Source organism: Saccostrea cucullata, unplaced genomic scaffold, assembly GCF_032062105.1.
Source record: "Saccostrea cucullata isolate Sc308-1 unplaced genomic scaffold, CSIRO_AGI_Scuc_v1 ctg18036, whole genome shotgun sequence".
Lineage (NCBI taxonomy): Eukaryota > Metazoa > Mollusca > Bivalvia > Ostreida > Ostreidae > Saccostrea > Saccostrea cuccullata.
This window is the reverse complement of record NW_026921848.1, coordinates 1-9,394: the sequence shown is the minus strand read 5'-3', so window position 1 is coordinate 9,394 and position 9,394 is coordinate 1. Positions and strand designations below refer to the sequence as shown.

Genomic DNA, 9,394 nt, shown 5'->3' with positions numbered 1-9,394 from the left:
TATTGGAACGACTTTTTCTTGTTTTAATTCACTAGTTATTTAAAAATTAAAATGCTAGAGTATACTTCGAAAATTAATGCACTGTTTTAACGGGGAATTCAATTAATATAAAATATAACCTGTTTGTGCTGTAGGAATAGACAGTGAAATTGTAGAGTGCCTATTTTGGTCTGAAAACAGAAAGTCATCACTCAGTAAAAGTTATAAAAATGGAATACAAAAACACCCCTCGAAATTCAAGATAAATTCTAGAGGCGGATCGGGTACCTAGGAGAAGTAAACATCCCCTGTTGGCTGGTCACCCGTCGTGAGTTTTAGGTAATAATCAAGCGACAGAACCTCTGTAGTCTTTACAATTAATATGAAATAAGTTAGCCAAAATATAATCCTATTATTGGTTATATTTGCTATAATGTTGACGTATCGACAATAGAATTTACGCAATGCTGAAAATGATATGAATAATAATTAGGTATTTTTATCATATTAATTATCATTTACCCTGTGATAAAATTTATGTTTGAAATTGAATTAACACAGTAAAGATGAATAGATTAGTATGAGTTGTAAAAAAAAAATTTAAAAACATTTTTTGACAGTATTTCTTTTTTAACATTCAAGCATACTTCTCGATCAAACAAATGAATAATTGTACCTTGACAAAATAGCAGTAAGGAGTTGATCCTAACTTCGCGGGTTCGAATTCGATCATGAGACATCTGCTCTAAAAACGCAAAGTAAGGAATTGATTCTTACATCGTGGATTCGAATTCGATTACGGGACGTGGAGACCAAATCCTTCTGCTGACACATATTTAGACCGAGGTCCTGTGTCGCAGTATGTGCTGGCACGAAGAAGATCCCTTACTACTGAATTGCCCTAGTTGCTGAGCATGTCAAAATTTGCAACTTTCCATCAGTAAGTGGAAGCGTCTCGATATTGGTGAAAAATTATCCTAAGAGACGTTAACCAACAAACAAACAAAACCTTGACAGAATCCGCAGCTCTTCTCACAATTCCTTCTGGCCCAAGTGTAGAAAGGACCATTCACATCACAAATTGCAGTTGAATTGTAAAGAGCACAGTTAGCACTTGGTTCATCTTTGCATAAAGCTACTACAAAAATATTTACTAGTACATGTACATTAATTAACCATTTTATATGTACCTAAACTATAGCTATACACATTGAAAAATATTTCAAATCCATTACTTTTATAATACCAGTTTACTCTTCATTTTCAAATATAATTATCCAAATGTTTGGATTTTTATTATTTGATTTAAAAGAAAAAATTTCTTCGGAATATATAAAAATGTTATATAATTCTTGCTTGCGTACCGTGACAAAATCCACAGAACAGAGGACAGTGTTTCCTTGCCCAGAGGTAATAAGCACCGTGTAGATCACATATAACCGTGGCGTTGTAGAGAGAACAATTGGCACTGGGGCTGTCGTTGCAGGCTGTTCAAAGAATCAACGATAATTATGTGTTTATCATGTTTATTAGAAGCTAAAAATGCATGCAGAAGATTCTGTTTATCGTATAAGATATTTTTGTTTTTAAAAATTGTATAATGCCAATAAACAATATTCTTTCAATTTTCTACTCTGAACTTTTTCAAAACAAATCATTATTTTATAATGAAAATAATAAGAGTATGCTGGAGTAGACTTAGAAAATCAAATGCACTGTTTTAAGTGGAAATTTATAATAAAGTGATTTAAAACATAACCTGTTTGTGCTGTAGAAATAGACGGTGGTATTGTTGAGTGCGTACGCGTATTTTGCTCGAAAACAGAAAGTCACCACTAATTAGAAGTTATAAAAATATCTTGGATGTGGGAGATATTCTTTTCCAAAAGTAATTTACTGTATTGTACGTGATAAATACTATATAGTATACTAAAGCCAGACACATTTATTATTATTTCTTGATTTCAATTTCTTTAAGTATTTCATTAAGCCTTTATATACTAACTTTCAGAAGCTAAAAGTGATGTCCGTGTTGAGGATGGAGTTGTAAAAGGAGTTGTCCAAGTAACTTCATTAGAAAAAGAAAATATCCAATATAAAACACCACGAATAATGTAAAAAAAATATTTTTGGATATTTTACTGTAAAAATTGTAACACAAAAAAAAAGGACTACTTTCCTAAATTTTGCAGCAGTACACCATACATTTTCATTTGCATATGGAGTTTAATTTTCCATGTTTATTGATACTCAAGATTATGCTCTTCGCACAATTTCTTCAAAGGAACAGGCTATTGACAAATAATTATTTAAATTCCCAAAAATCGGCATTAATTTTTCAAGGTCAACATTTCGCAAATTCTATGTTTTAAACAATAGCATTGGTAAGAAAAGCAATTTTTGTGAAGTCAAATGCTAACTGCGTTCAAACAAAGTGATATTTTATACTGAATTATTTAAGTTTTTCTTGATAATGACAAAACAATGCATTATTAAATATATGGAGATCGAACAATATTTAAGATTAAAGTCGATAAAATAATACAAAATAGGAGCGTAGCAAACACGGACCTGGAAAACATTACAGTTGGGGTCTGGTTCCATGAAGGAGTGAGCATCTCCGCAGTGCTCCTTGTCATGATCGCAAAATAACGGGAAAATGAAGGATATGGAGTTAGCGAACAAGTATTCAGTTTCAAAGTCCATAAAACAATACAAAATAAGAGCAGAGCAAACACTGACCCCCAAAACATTAGAGGTTAGATGAGGTGAAATGGAGGAGTGAGCATCCCTTGCCGATTGGTCACACCTGCCTTGTGCTCCTTGTCATGATCGGGAAATACGGAAAAATCTGTCGTCAATTCAGTGTATAAATATTGGACTAACAATAAGTATGAAAACCATCAGTCAGAATTTTACTCAATAATAATTTATATTTGCAGACAAGGTATTGTATGGATCATAGAACTTACGAAATCATGACTTTCAATGAGACTGCTGATACTGGTATTCTTGTTTCATCAACTTCTTTATAACAATTTACCTCGTTTAAGAAATTGCTTATACTTGAGCATCCCCTTGTTTATCGAATCACTGTGATATTACACTCCCGTATGAATGTGATGAAGGTATATTGCTGCATAAGGGAAACTTGACGATAGAGACGTTAAAGTCGTCACGTTTATTTTAGAGTTTAGTTTAATTAACAATGGAAGTAACCACTGTTAATTGACAATACGTCGTCGATTTATCTAAATGTCGAGTTGAAGGCCATAGCAAGTGTTGTCGTCTTTCCACGCGTACTATTTTGCACAAATTCTGCTTCATTTGAATAAAAAATAGGTTATTATCGATTATCCTTTGATAATCACGTATAATCTGTTAAAATGAAGATATCATTCTTGATAGTCCATGTAAATTACGACTTAGGAGCAGAGCAAACATGGGTCGCTAAAACATTAGAGGTGGGACCAGTATCATGGAGGAATAAGTATCCTTTGTCAACGGGTCACATACGCGGTATGCTCCTTGTCATCTTCAGGTTAAGTTTCAAAAAAAAAACTATTTTTTTGCCACATAAAAATGTGATAATCATTTGAATATCTCTTTCTATAATCTTTTTACTTTCATTTATATTACAAGAATAAGGACAAAGGGATTTAGAAATCATCCGGTTTTGTGTTTCCTATTGTAATCGTGACAAGAAACACATGATGGGTGTGACAGATATTTCCTCCTTCGTGGCACCTGGTCCCACCTTAACTGTTGAGCAAAATTACAGTTCGTTATCTTCGTATATCATATAAAAATAAGTATACATCACGCTAATGAGAAAATATTATTATTCAGATATCCTGTTGAAGAGATTGTTATTTTCTAAGGGAAAAGGATGAATGGCTTTTTAATTCTATCTTTTGATGTGTGAAGCAAATTCTAGTATTTACTGTAGTATATAGAAGTATGAAGATAAACAAGCTTTCTTCGCCATTGGTAAGAGAAATGAAATAGTTATTTCTAGAATGTACCTGGAGTACCGGTATATTTACACATACTACAAACAAATGGACACAGAGGTCTGGTGTCATTCGAGATGCAGGATTGTGGGTAAGTAGAATAACAAAATGGAGGATCCCTAAAAAGTATACATGTATACAACCATTTGGTAAGCATTTATCGAAATACCACGTAAAACTAAAATCTTAAACATCCATTGATATAATATAAGTTCTGTACTTTGTTTATGAATATTTTATGCTGAATTTCTTTCTCTCTTTAGAGCTTCCCTTTAATATGCCGACGGTCCATTAATTTTTTTGCAATTGCAGCCGTGCCCATAAGCGCTTAATAAAAGAGTTACATGTATATACTGTACTTATATCTTAGAACTCTGCTTCTTCATTTCACTGTTCTGAGAAAAAATCAATCTCTTACTTTGGAAATCTCTTTGTCCAACTCCTCGGAATGAATATGTTTAATTCGTTTAAACATGTTTTTTAATTATGACCCACTATCACCCCTAATACAAACTTTCCATCACAGTTATGGATGCCAGAACGTTTCCCATTCTTTATTGCAGGGTTTTCTGTGGGGACATTCACTACCGGGAAAAAGACTCCACTGTCACCATGCCTAAATAATACGGATCATGAAGTTAGTTAAGCCTTAAGAAATCAATTTAATAGCTACTGGAAGCGTATTAGTGCCACTTGGACACTTTTTTTTTTTTTATTTCAACACTTTAATCGGTAAATTTTTTAGTCTGTAGAATTTACACTTTAATCTGTAAAATTGAGACTTTAATTTGTAAATTGTACACTTTAATCTGTGAATTTTACACTTTATTCTGAGCAGCCTGTACTGTAATCTGTTAACATTAAAATTACGGTCATTAAACGAATTTGCATATGATGATATCAATAACATATTCACTGAGAATACATACGGTACTTAGTAATAAATACAGGTTTTTTTGCATATATGCGATATGGCTGACGTCACAATAGCCGTATCAGCCCTGCAGGACTGATATGGATTTGCGGGGCTGATATAGGTTATCAACCCTGCAGGGCTGATAGGGATTAATATCACATCCCTAGTAAATTAAACCTCAAAAAACAGTAATTGTGATCATACACATATTTTGGGGGTTACATAATTCTCTTAACGACAGATGATACAAACAATTTTTTCTTTGAAAAAGATTAAATATCATGTCACAAGTTTAGAAAAGTGGATGGATCTTAAAAAATTTATTCTTCGAAGAACTAGAAAATGAAATGGACTTGGAAAATATTAGTAATATTTCAAAGAAAAAACAAATATTGACAAATCACACTCAGTAAAGGTTTAAAGGTGAAAACAAATTTCAGAAATATGTTACCTTGGTGCTAAAAGTGTAATATTAACTTTTGAAAAATATACCAAGCCAGGTGAATTTTAAGAGGCATATCAAAATGACAAAAATTTAGCAATATCACATAGGGTGATTTTTACCATTTAGCTTTACCTAATAAAATTCACCTGGCTTGGTATATTTTTCTTAAGTTTATATTACACTTTTAGCACGATGGTAACATATTCTGAAATTTGTTTTTACCTGTAAACCTGTACTGAATGTGATTTGTCTATATTTGGTTTTTCATTGAAATATTACTTATATTTTCCAAGCCTTTTTCATACTCCAGTTCTTAGGTGAAAAAATTCTAACCTAAAGAAAAATCCACTTTTCTAAATTTGTGACATGATATTAAATCTTTTTCAAGAAAAAAATTGTTTGTACCATCTGTCCTTAATTTTAATACCTTTTTGAATGTAATGATAATATAATTGATAAAAATAGATTATTTTAAAATTACGAATTGGGGACATTTGAAATAGAAGTACATGCAGAAACAAACCGAAACTGTATGAGAAAATAGACTGTGTACATTTTAAGAAGATTATTGTTAAACCTTGTATCATATATATTTCTTTTCATAACAATAAATACATTTTCTTTGTGATAATAAATAATTTTTATTGGCAATGTCCCTGTGTTTAAATTTTATTTCAACCACATTACAACAAACACAAAATTAACACCTGAATTTTGTTTAATTTACGAGGGTAAATTTGAAATTTCAATAGATTAATTACTCCTACTTAGAAAAGAATATGAAATTGAACAATTTGAGCAAGTTTTATAAATATGTTTACGGAATGAAAACATTTTCAATCGTAGAGATAAGAAAGAAATGTACGTTCCCTATATTCTTCCATTAAGAATATATATTAAGTAGAAAATATGAGACGACTCTAATAAGCAACCCCTTGATCCTGTAAACTGGCAAAGACGTTTTGCGTAACACAATTAAAAATTATTTTTTACATGAAAATGATCATTTAAAAGTACGTGACTGAAATGTACGTTACCATAAAATTTCGAATTAAGTGAATCTCGCACAATTTTCATGTATTCTCATATTTCATACACTCGAATGTGTACACAAAGGAAATTTTCAAAGGTTGTAGGTCGGCTAAATCCCAAAATTAATGAAAAGAACGTTTCTGCTAGGAAAAAAATATATTAAGGTCAATTATATGTAATATAATTTTGATCCCTTTATATATTTCTAAACGAATCCTTTTATCATTTCTTATCATATGCAAGTTCGAATAGTATCAATATATTGCGTGTCTAACGTACGCTTGTGGAAGAGAATTGTTTTTTAAATTTTTTAAATGTAGTTACGTATGGTAACGTACTTTTTTGTATTTTTATAAATTTTTTTTTAATTTAGTCAATGAATTGCGTTTACACGAGCGAAACAAAATTATCGTTACAACCCTTTTAAAACCGGGCCAAATAAATCCATCAAAATCACCCCAACCCAAATTTTTTAAACTGTTACCACATGCTAGAAAATTTATTTCAAAGTGTCTTAAATTATCTTTGGCAACCTTTTTGCAGTTTGTTTACTTTTAATATACGACTTTTCGTCAATATTAATTTAATTGTTGTTGATAATTTAAAACAAGGTATGCATAGGCTTATAATTGGTAAAAAAAGAAACAAAAAATAGAAAAAAAGAAACAAATAGGCCTAAACCCAGAACACAAGACGGTCACGTACATTTCAAATACTGAAAGGCCCCAATACTCATTTTGTTTAATTATTGCATTTTTGGGGTTTTATTTTTCCAGATCGCGAAAAGCACGTATGCTTGTGTTTTGAAAAAAAAGTTGCAACATACTAAATGAAACTGTTAACAAACTGTCGATGAAAATTTGGAAAATTTATGTCAAGTTTCAATGGCCAAACACGAGCATTTGTTAGATCATAGCAAAATACGTCTACTCTTATATTTTTTGTCTGTACCCTTGCACACAGGTAGAAATAACCAGGCTACGACCGGTGTCAATTTCAGCGAAATAGCACAAAAGAATGGTAATGAACTGAGGGGGAGGGGATCTCCAAAATATGTGAAAAAAGTTACCGAAAGGGCGTGACATTCATGTAGTTGATGACAAATAACCTCGTTTGTTACATTATGATTTTTTAAAACTGCCTTAAAAGCTTCATTAAAATGATTTTTATGTCAATAATTGCTTTTTTTAAAAAATTTTTTTTACTAATTTACATATTATTACAAGCTTGAAATTACGTTTCCTACTCATATTCTAGGAATCATGTCTTTATAATTGTGATTGCGACATATAACACAATGTGATTACATAGAGAATCTTTTTTTTAAAAAACTGAAAAAAAACAGTTTTTAATAATTTTAAGTATTTTATTAAACAGAAATATATCTTGAAAGTACGTTACATTTACGTAGTTTTTAATCGCATGGATATATGTTAAAAAAGACAGTAACTACAAAATAGAATTTTACTACATGTACATGTTAGGTTCCAGTATCTATAGAAAATGACAAGATTCCAAAACTGATCGCTCTAAACAAAACAGAGAGAAGAATTTAAAGCATATATTTAAAAAATGTTTTTATACATCTGGATCAAAAAGTAACCATTGTTTTTTGAAAGGAAAAATCAAACGCAAGTTCGTATGCTGAGAAAATATGTTGCTGACAGAGTTGGTAGGATGTGCTGGTGTTAAGATGAGCTATTCCGATTGTGATTTTAATGACTACATTTTTTTTTACATATCTTTTTGGACATTGAAGAAAGAGTAACGTACATTTCAAGCTACATTTCTAAATAAAATCACCCTCTGCTTTATCGTCTTGTCATTATTCCATGTATTATAATTTGATGAAAAAAAATCTGGAAACAAAATCTTCAGATACTTTCTTTCAAAGATAATTGATAGAAAAATTGTTTTCTTGAACTTCATTTTTTTAAAAATCAGAGAGGCATTTGTGCCCTTATATTGAGAATGGGTGTTCTCTGCTTCTTCATTTCACTGTTCTGAGAAAAAATCAATCTCTTATTTTTGGAAATCTCTTTGTCCAACTCCTCGGAATGAATATGTTTAATTCGTTTAAACATGTTTTTTAATTATGACCCACTATCACCCCTAATACAAACTTTCCATCACAGTTATGGATGCCAGAACGTTTCCCATTCTTTATTGCAGGGTTTTCTGTGGGGACATTCACTACCGGGAAAAAGACTCCACTGTCACCATGCCTAAATAATACGGATCACGAAGTTAGTTAAGCCTTAAGAAATCAATTTAATAGCTACTGGAAGCGTATTAGTGCCACTTGGACACTTTATTTTTTTTTTATTTCAACACTTTAATCGGTAAATTTTTTAGTCTGTAGAATTTACACTTTAATTGTAAAATTGAGACTTTAATTTGTAAATTGTACACTTTAATCTGTGAATTTTACACTTTATTCTGAGCAGCCGTACTGTAATCGTTAACATTAAAATTACGGTCATTAAACGAATTTGCATATGATGATATCAATAACATATTCACTGAGAATACATACGGTACTTAGTAATAAATACAGGTTTTTTTGCATATATGCGATATGGCTGACGTCACAATAGCCGTATCAGCCCTGCAGGACTGATATGGATTTGCGGGGCTGATATAGGTTATCAACCCTGCAGGGCTGATAGGGATTAATATCCCCATCCCTAGTAAATTAAACCTCAAAAAACAGTAATTGTGATCATACACATATTTTGGGGGTTACATAATTCTCTTAAGAAATGATAAAAACAAATTTTTTCTTTGAAAAAGATTAAATATCATGTCACAAGTTTAGAAAAGTGGATGGTCCTTAGAAATTTTTCTCTGAAAAACTGGAAAATGAAATAGACTTTGGGAAAAAATTAGTAATATTTCAAAAAAACAAAACAAATATAGACAAATCACATTAGAAAGGTTAACATGTACAGGTAAAACAAATTTAGAATATGTTACCTTGGTGCTAAAAATGTAATATTAACTTTTGAA

The 9,394-nt window shown here is 31.0% G+C and overlaps 2 long non-coding RNA genes across 2 annotated transcripts; both read right to left on the bottom strand.

Moving 5' to 3' along the window:
* Positions 1 to 868: 868 nt before the first annotated feature.
* Positions 869 to 1,795, bottom strand: LOC134260818 (uncharacterized). The gene is made up of 3 exons (XR_009990643.1): positions 1,739 to 1,795; positions 1,344 to 1,466; positions 869 to 1,117 (listed from the first exon to the last, which is right to left on the bottom strand). It is a non-coding gene; the product is annotated as an uncharacterized LOC134260818 (long non-coding RNA).
* Positions 1,796 to 1,984: 189 nt separating this feature from the next.
* LOC134260817 (uncharacterized) lies at positions 1,985 to 4,576 on the bottom strand. Its single transcript, XR_009990642.1, has 3 exons — positions 4,507 to 4,576; positions 4,005 to 4,111; positions 1,985 to 2,047 (listed from the first exon to the last, which is right to left on the bottom strand). It is a non-coding gene; the product is annotated as an uncharacterized LOC134260817 (long non-coding RNA).
* Between the last annotated feature and the right edge of the window lie 4,818 nt (positions 4,577 to 9,394).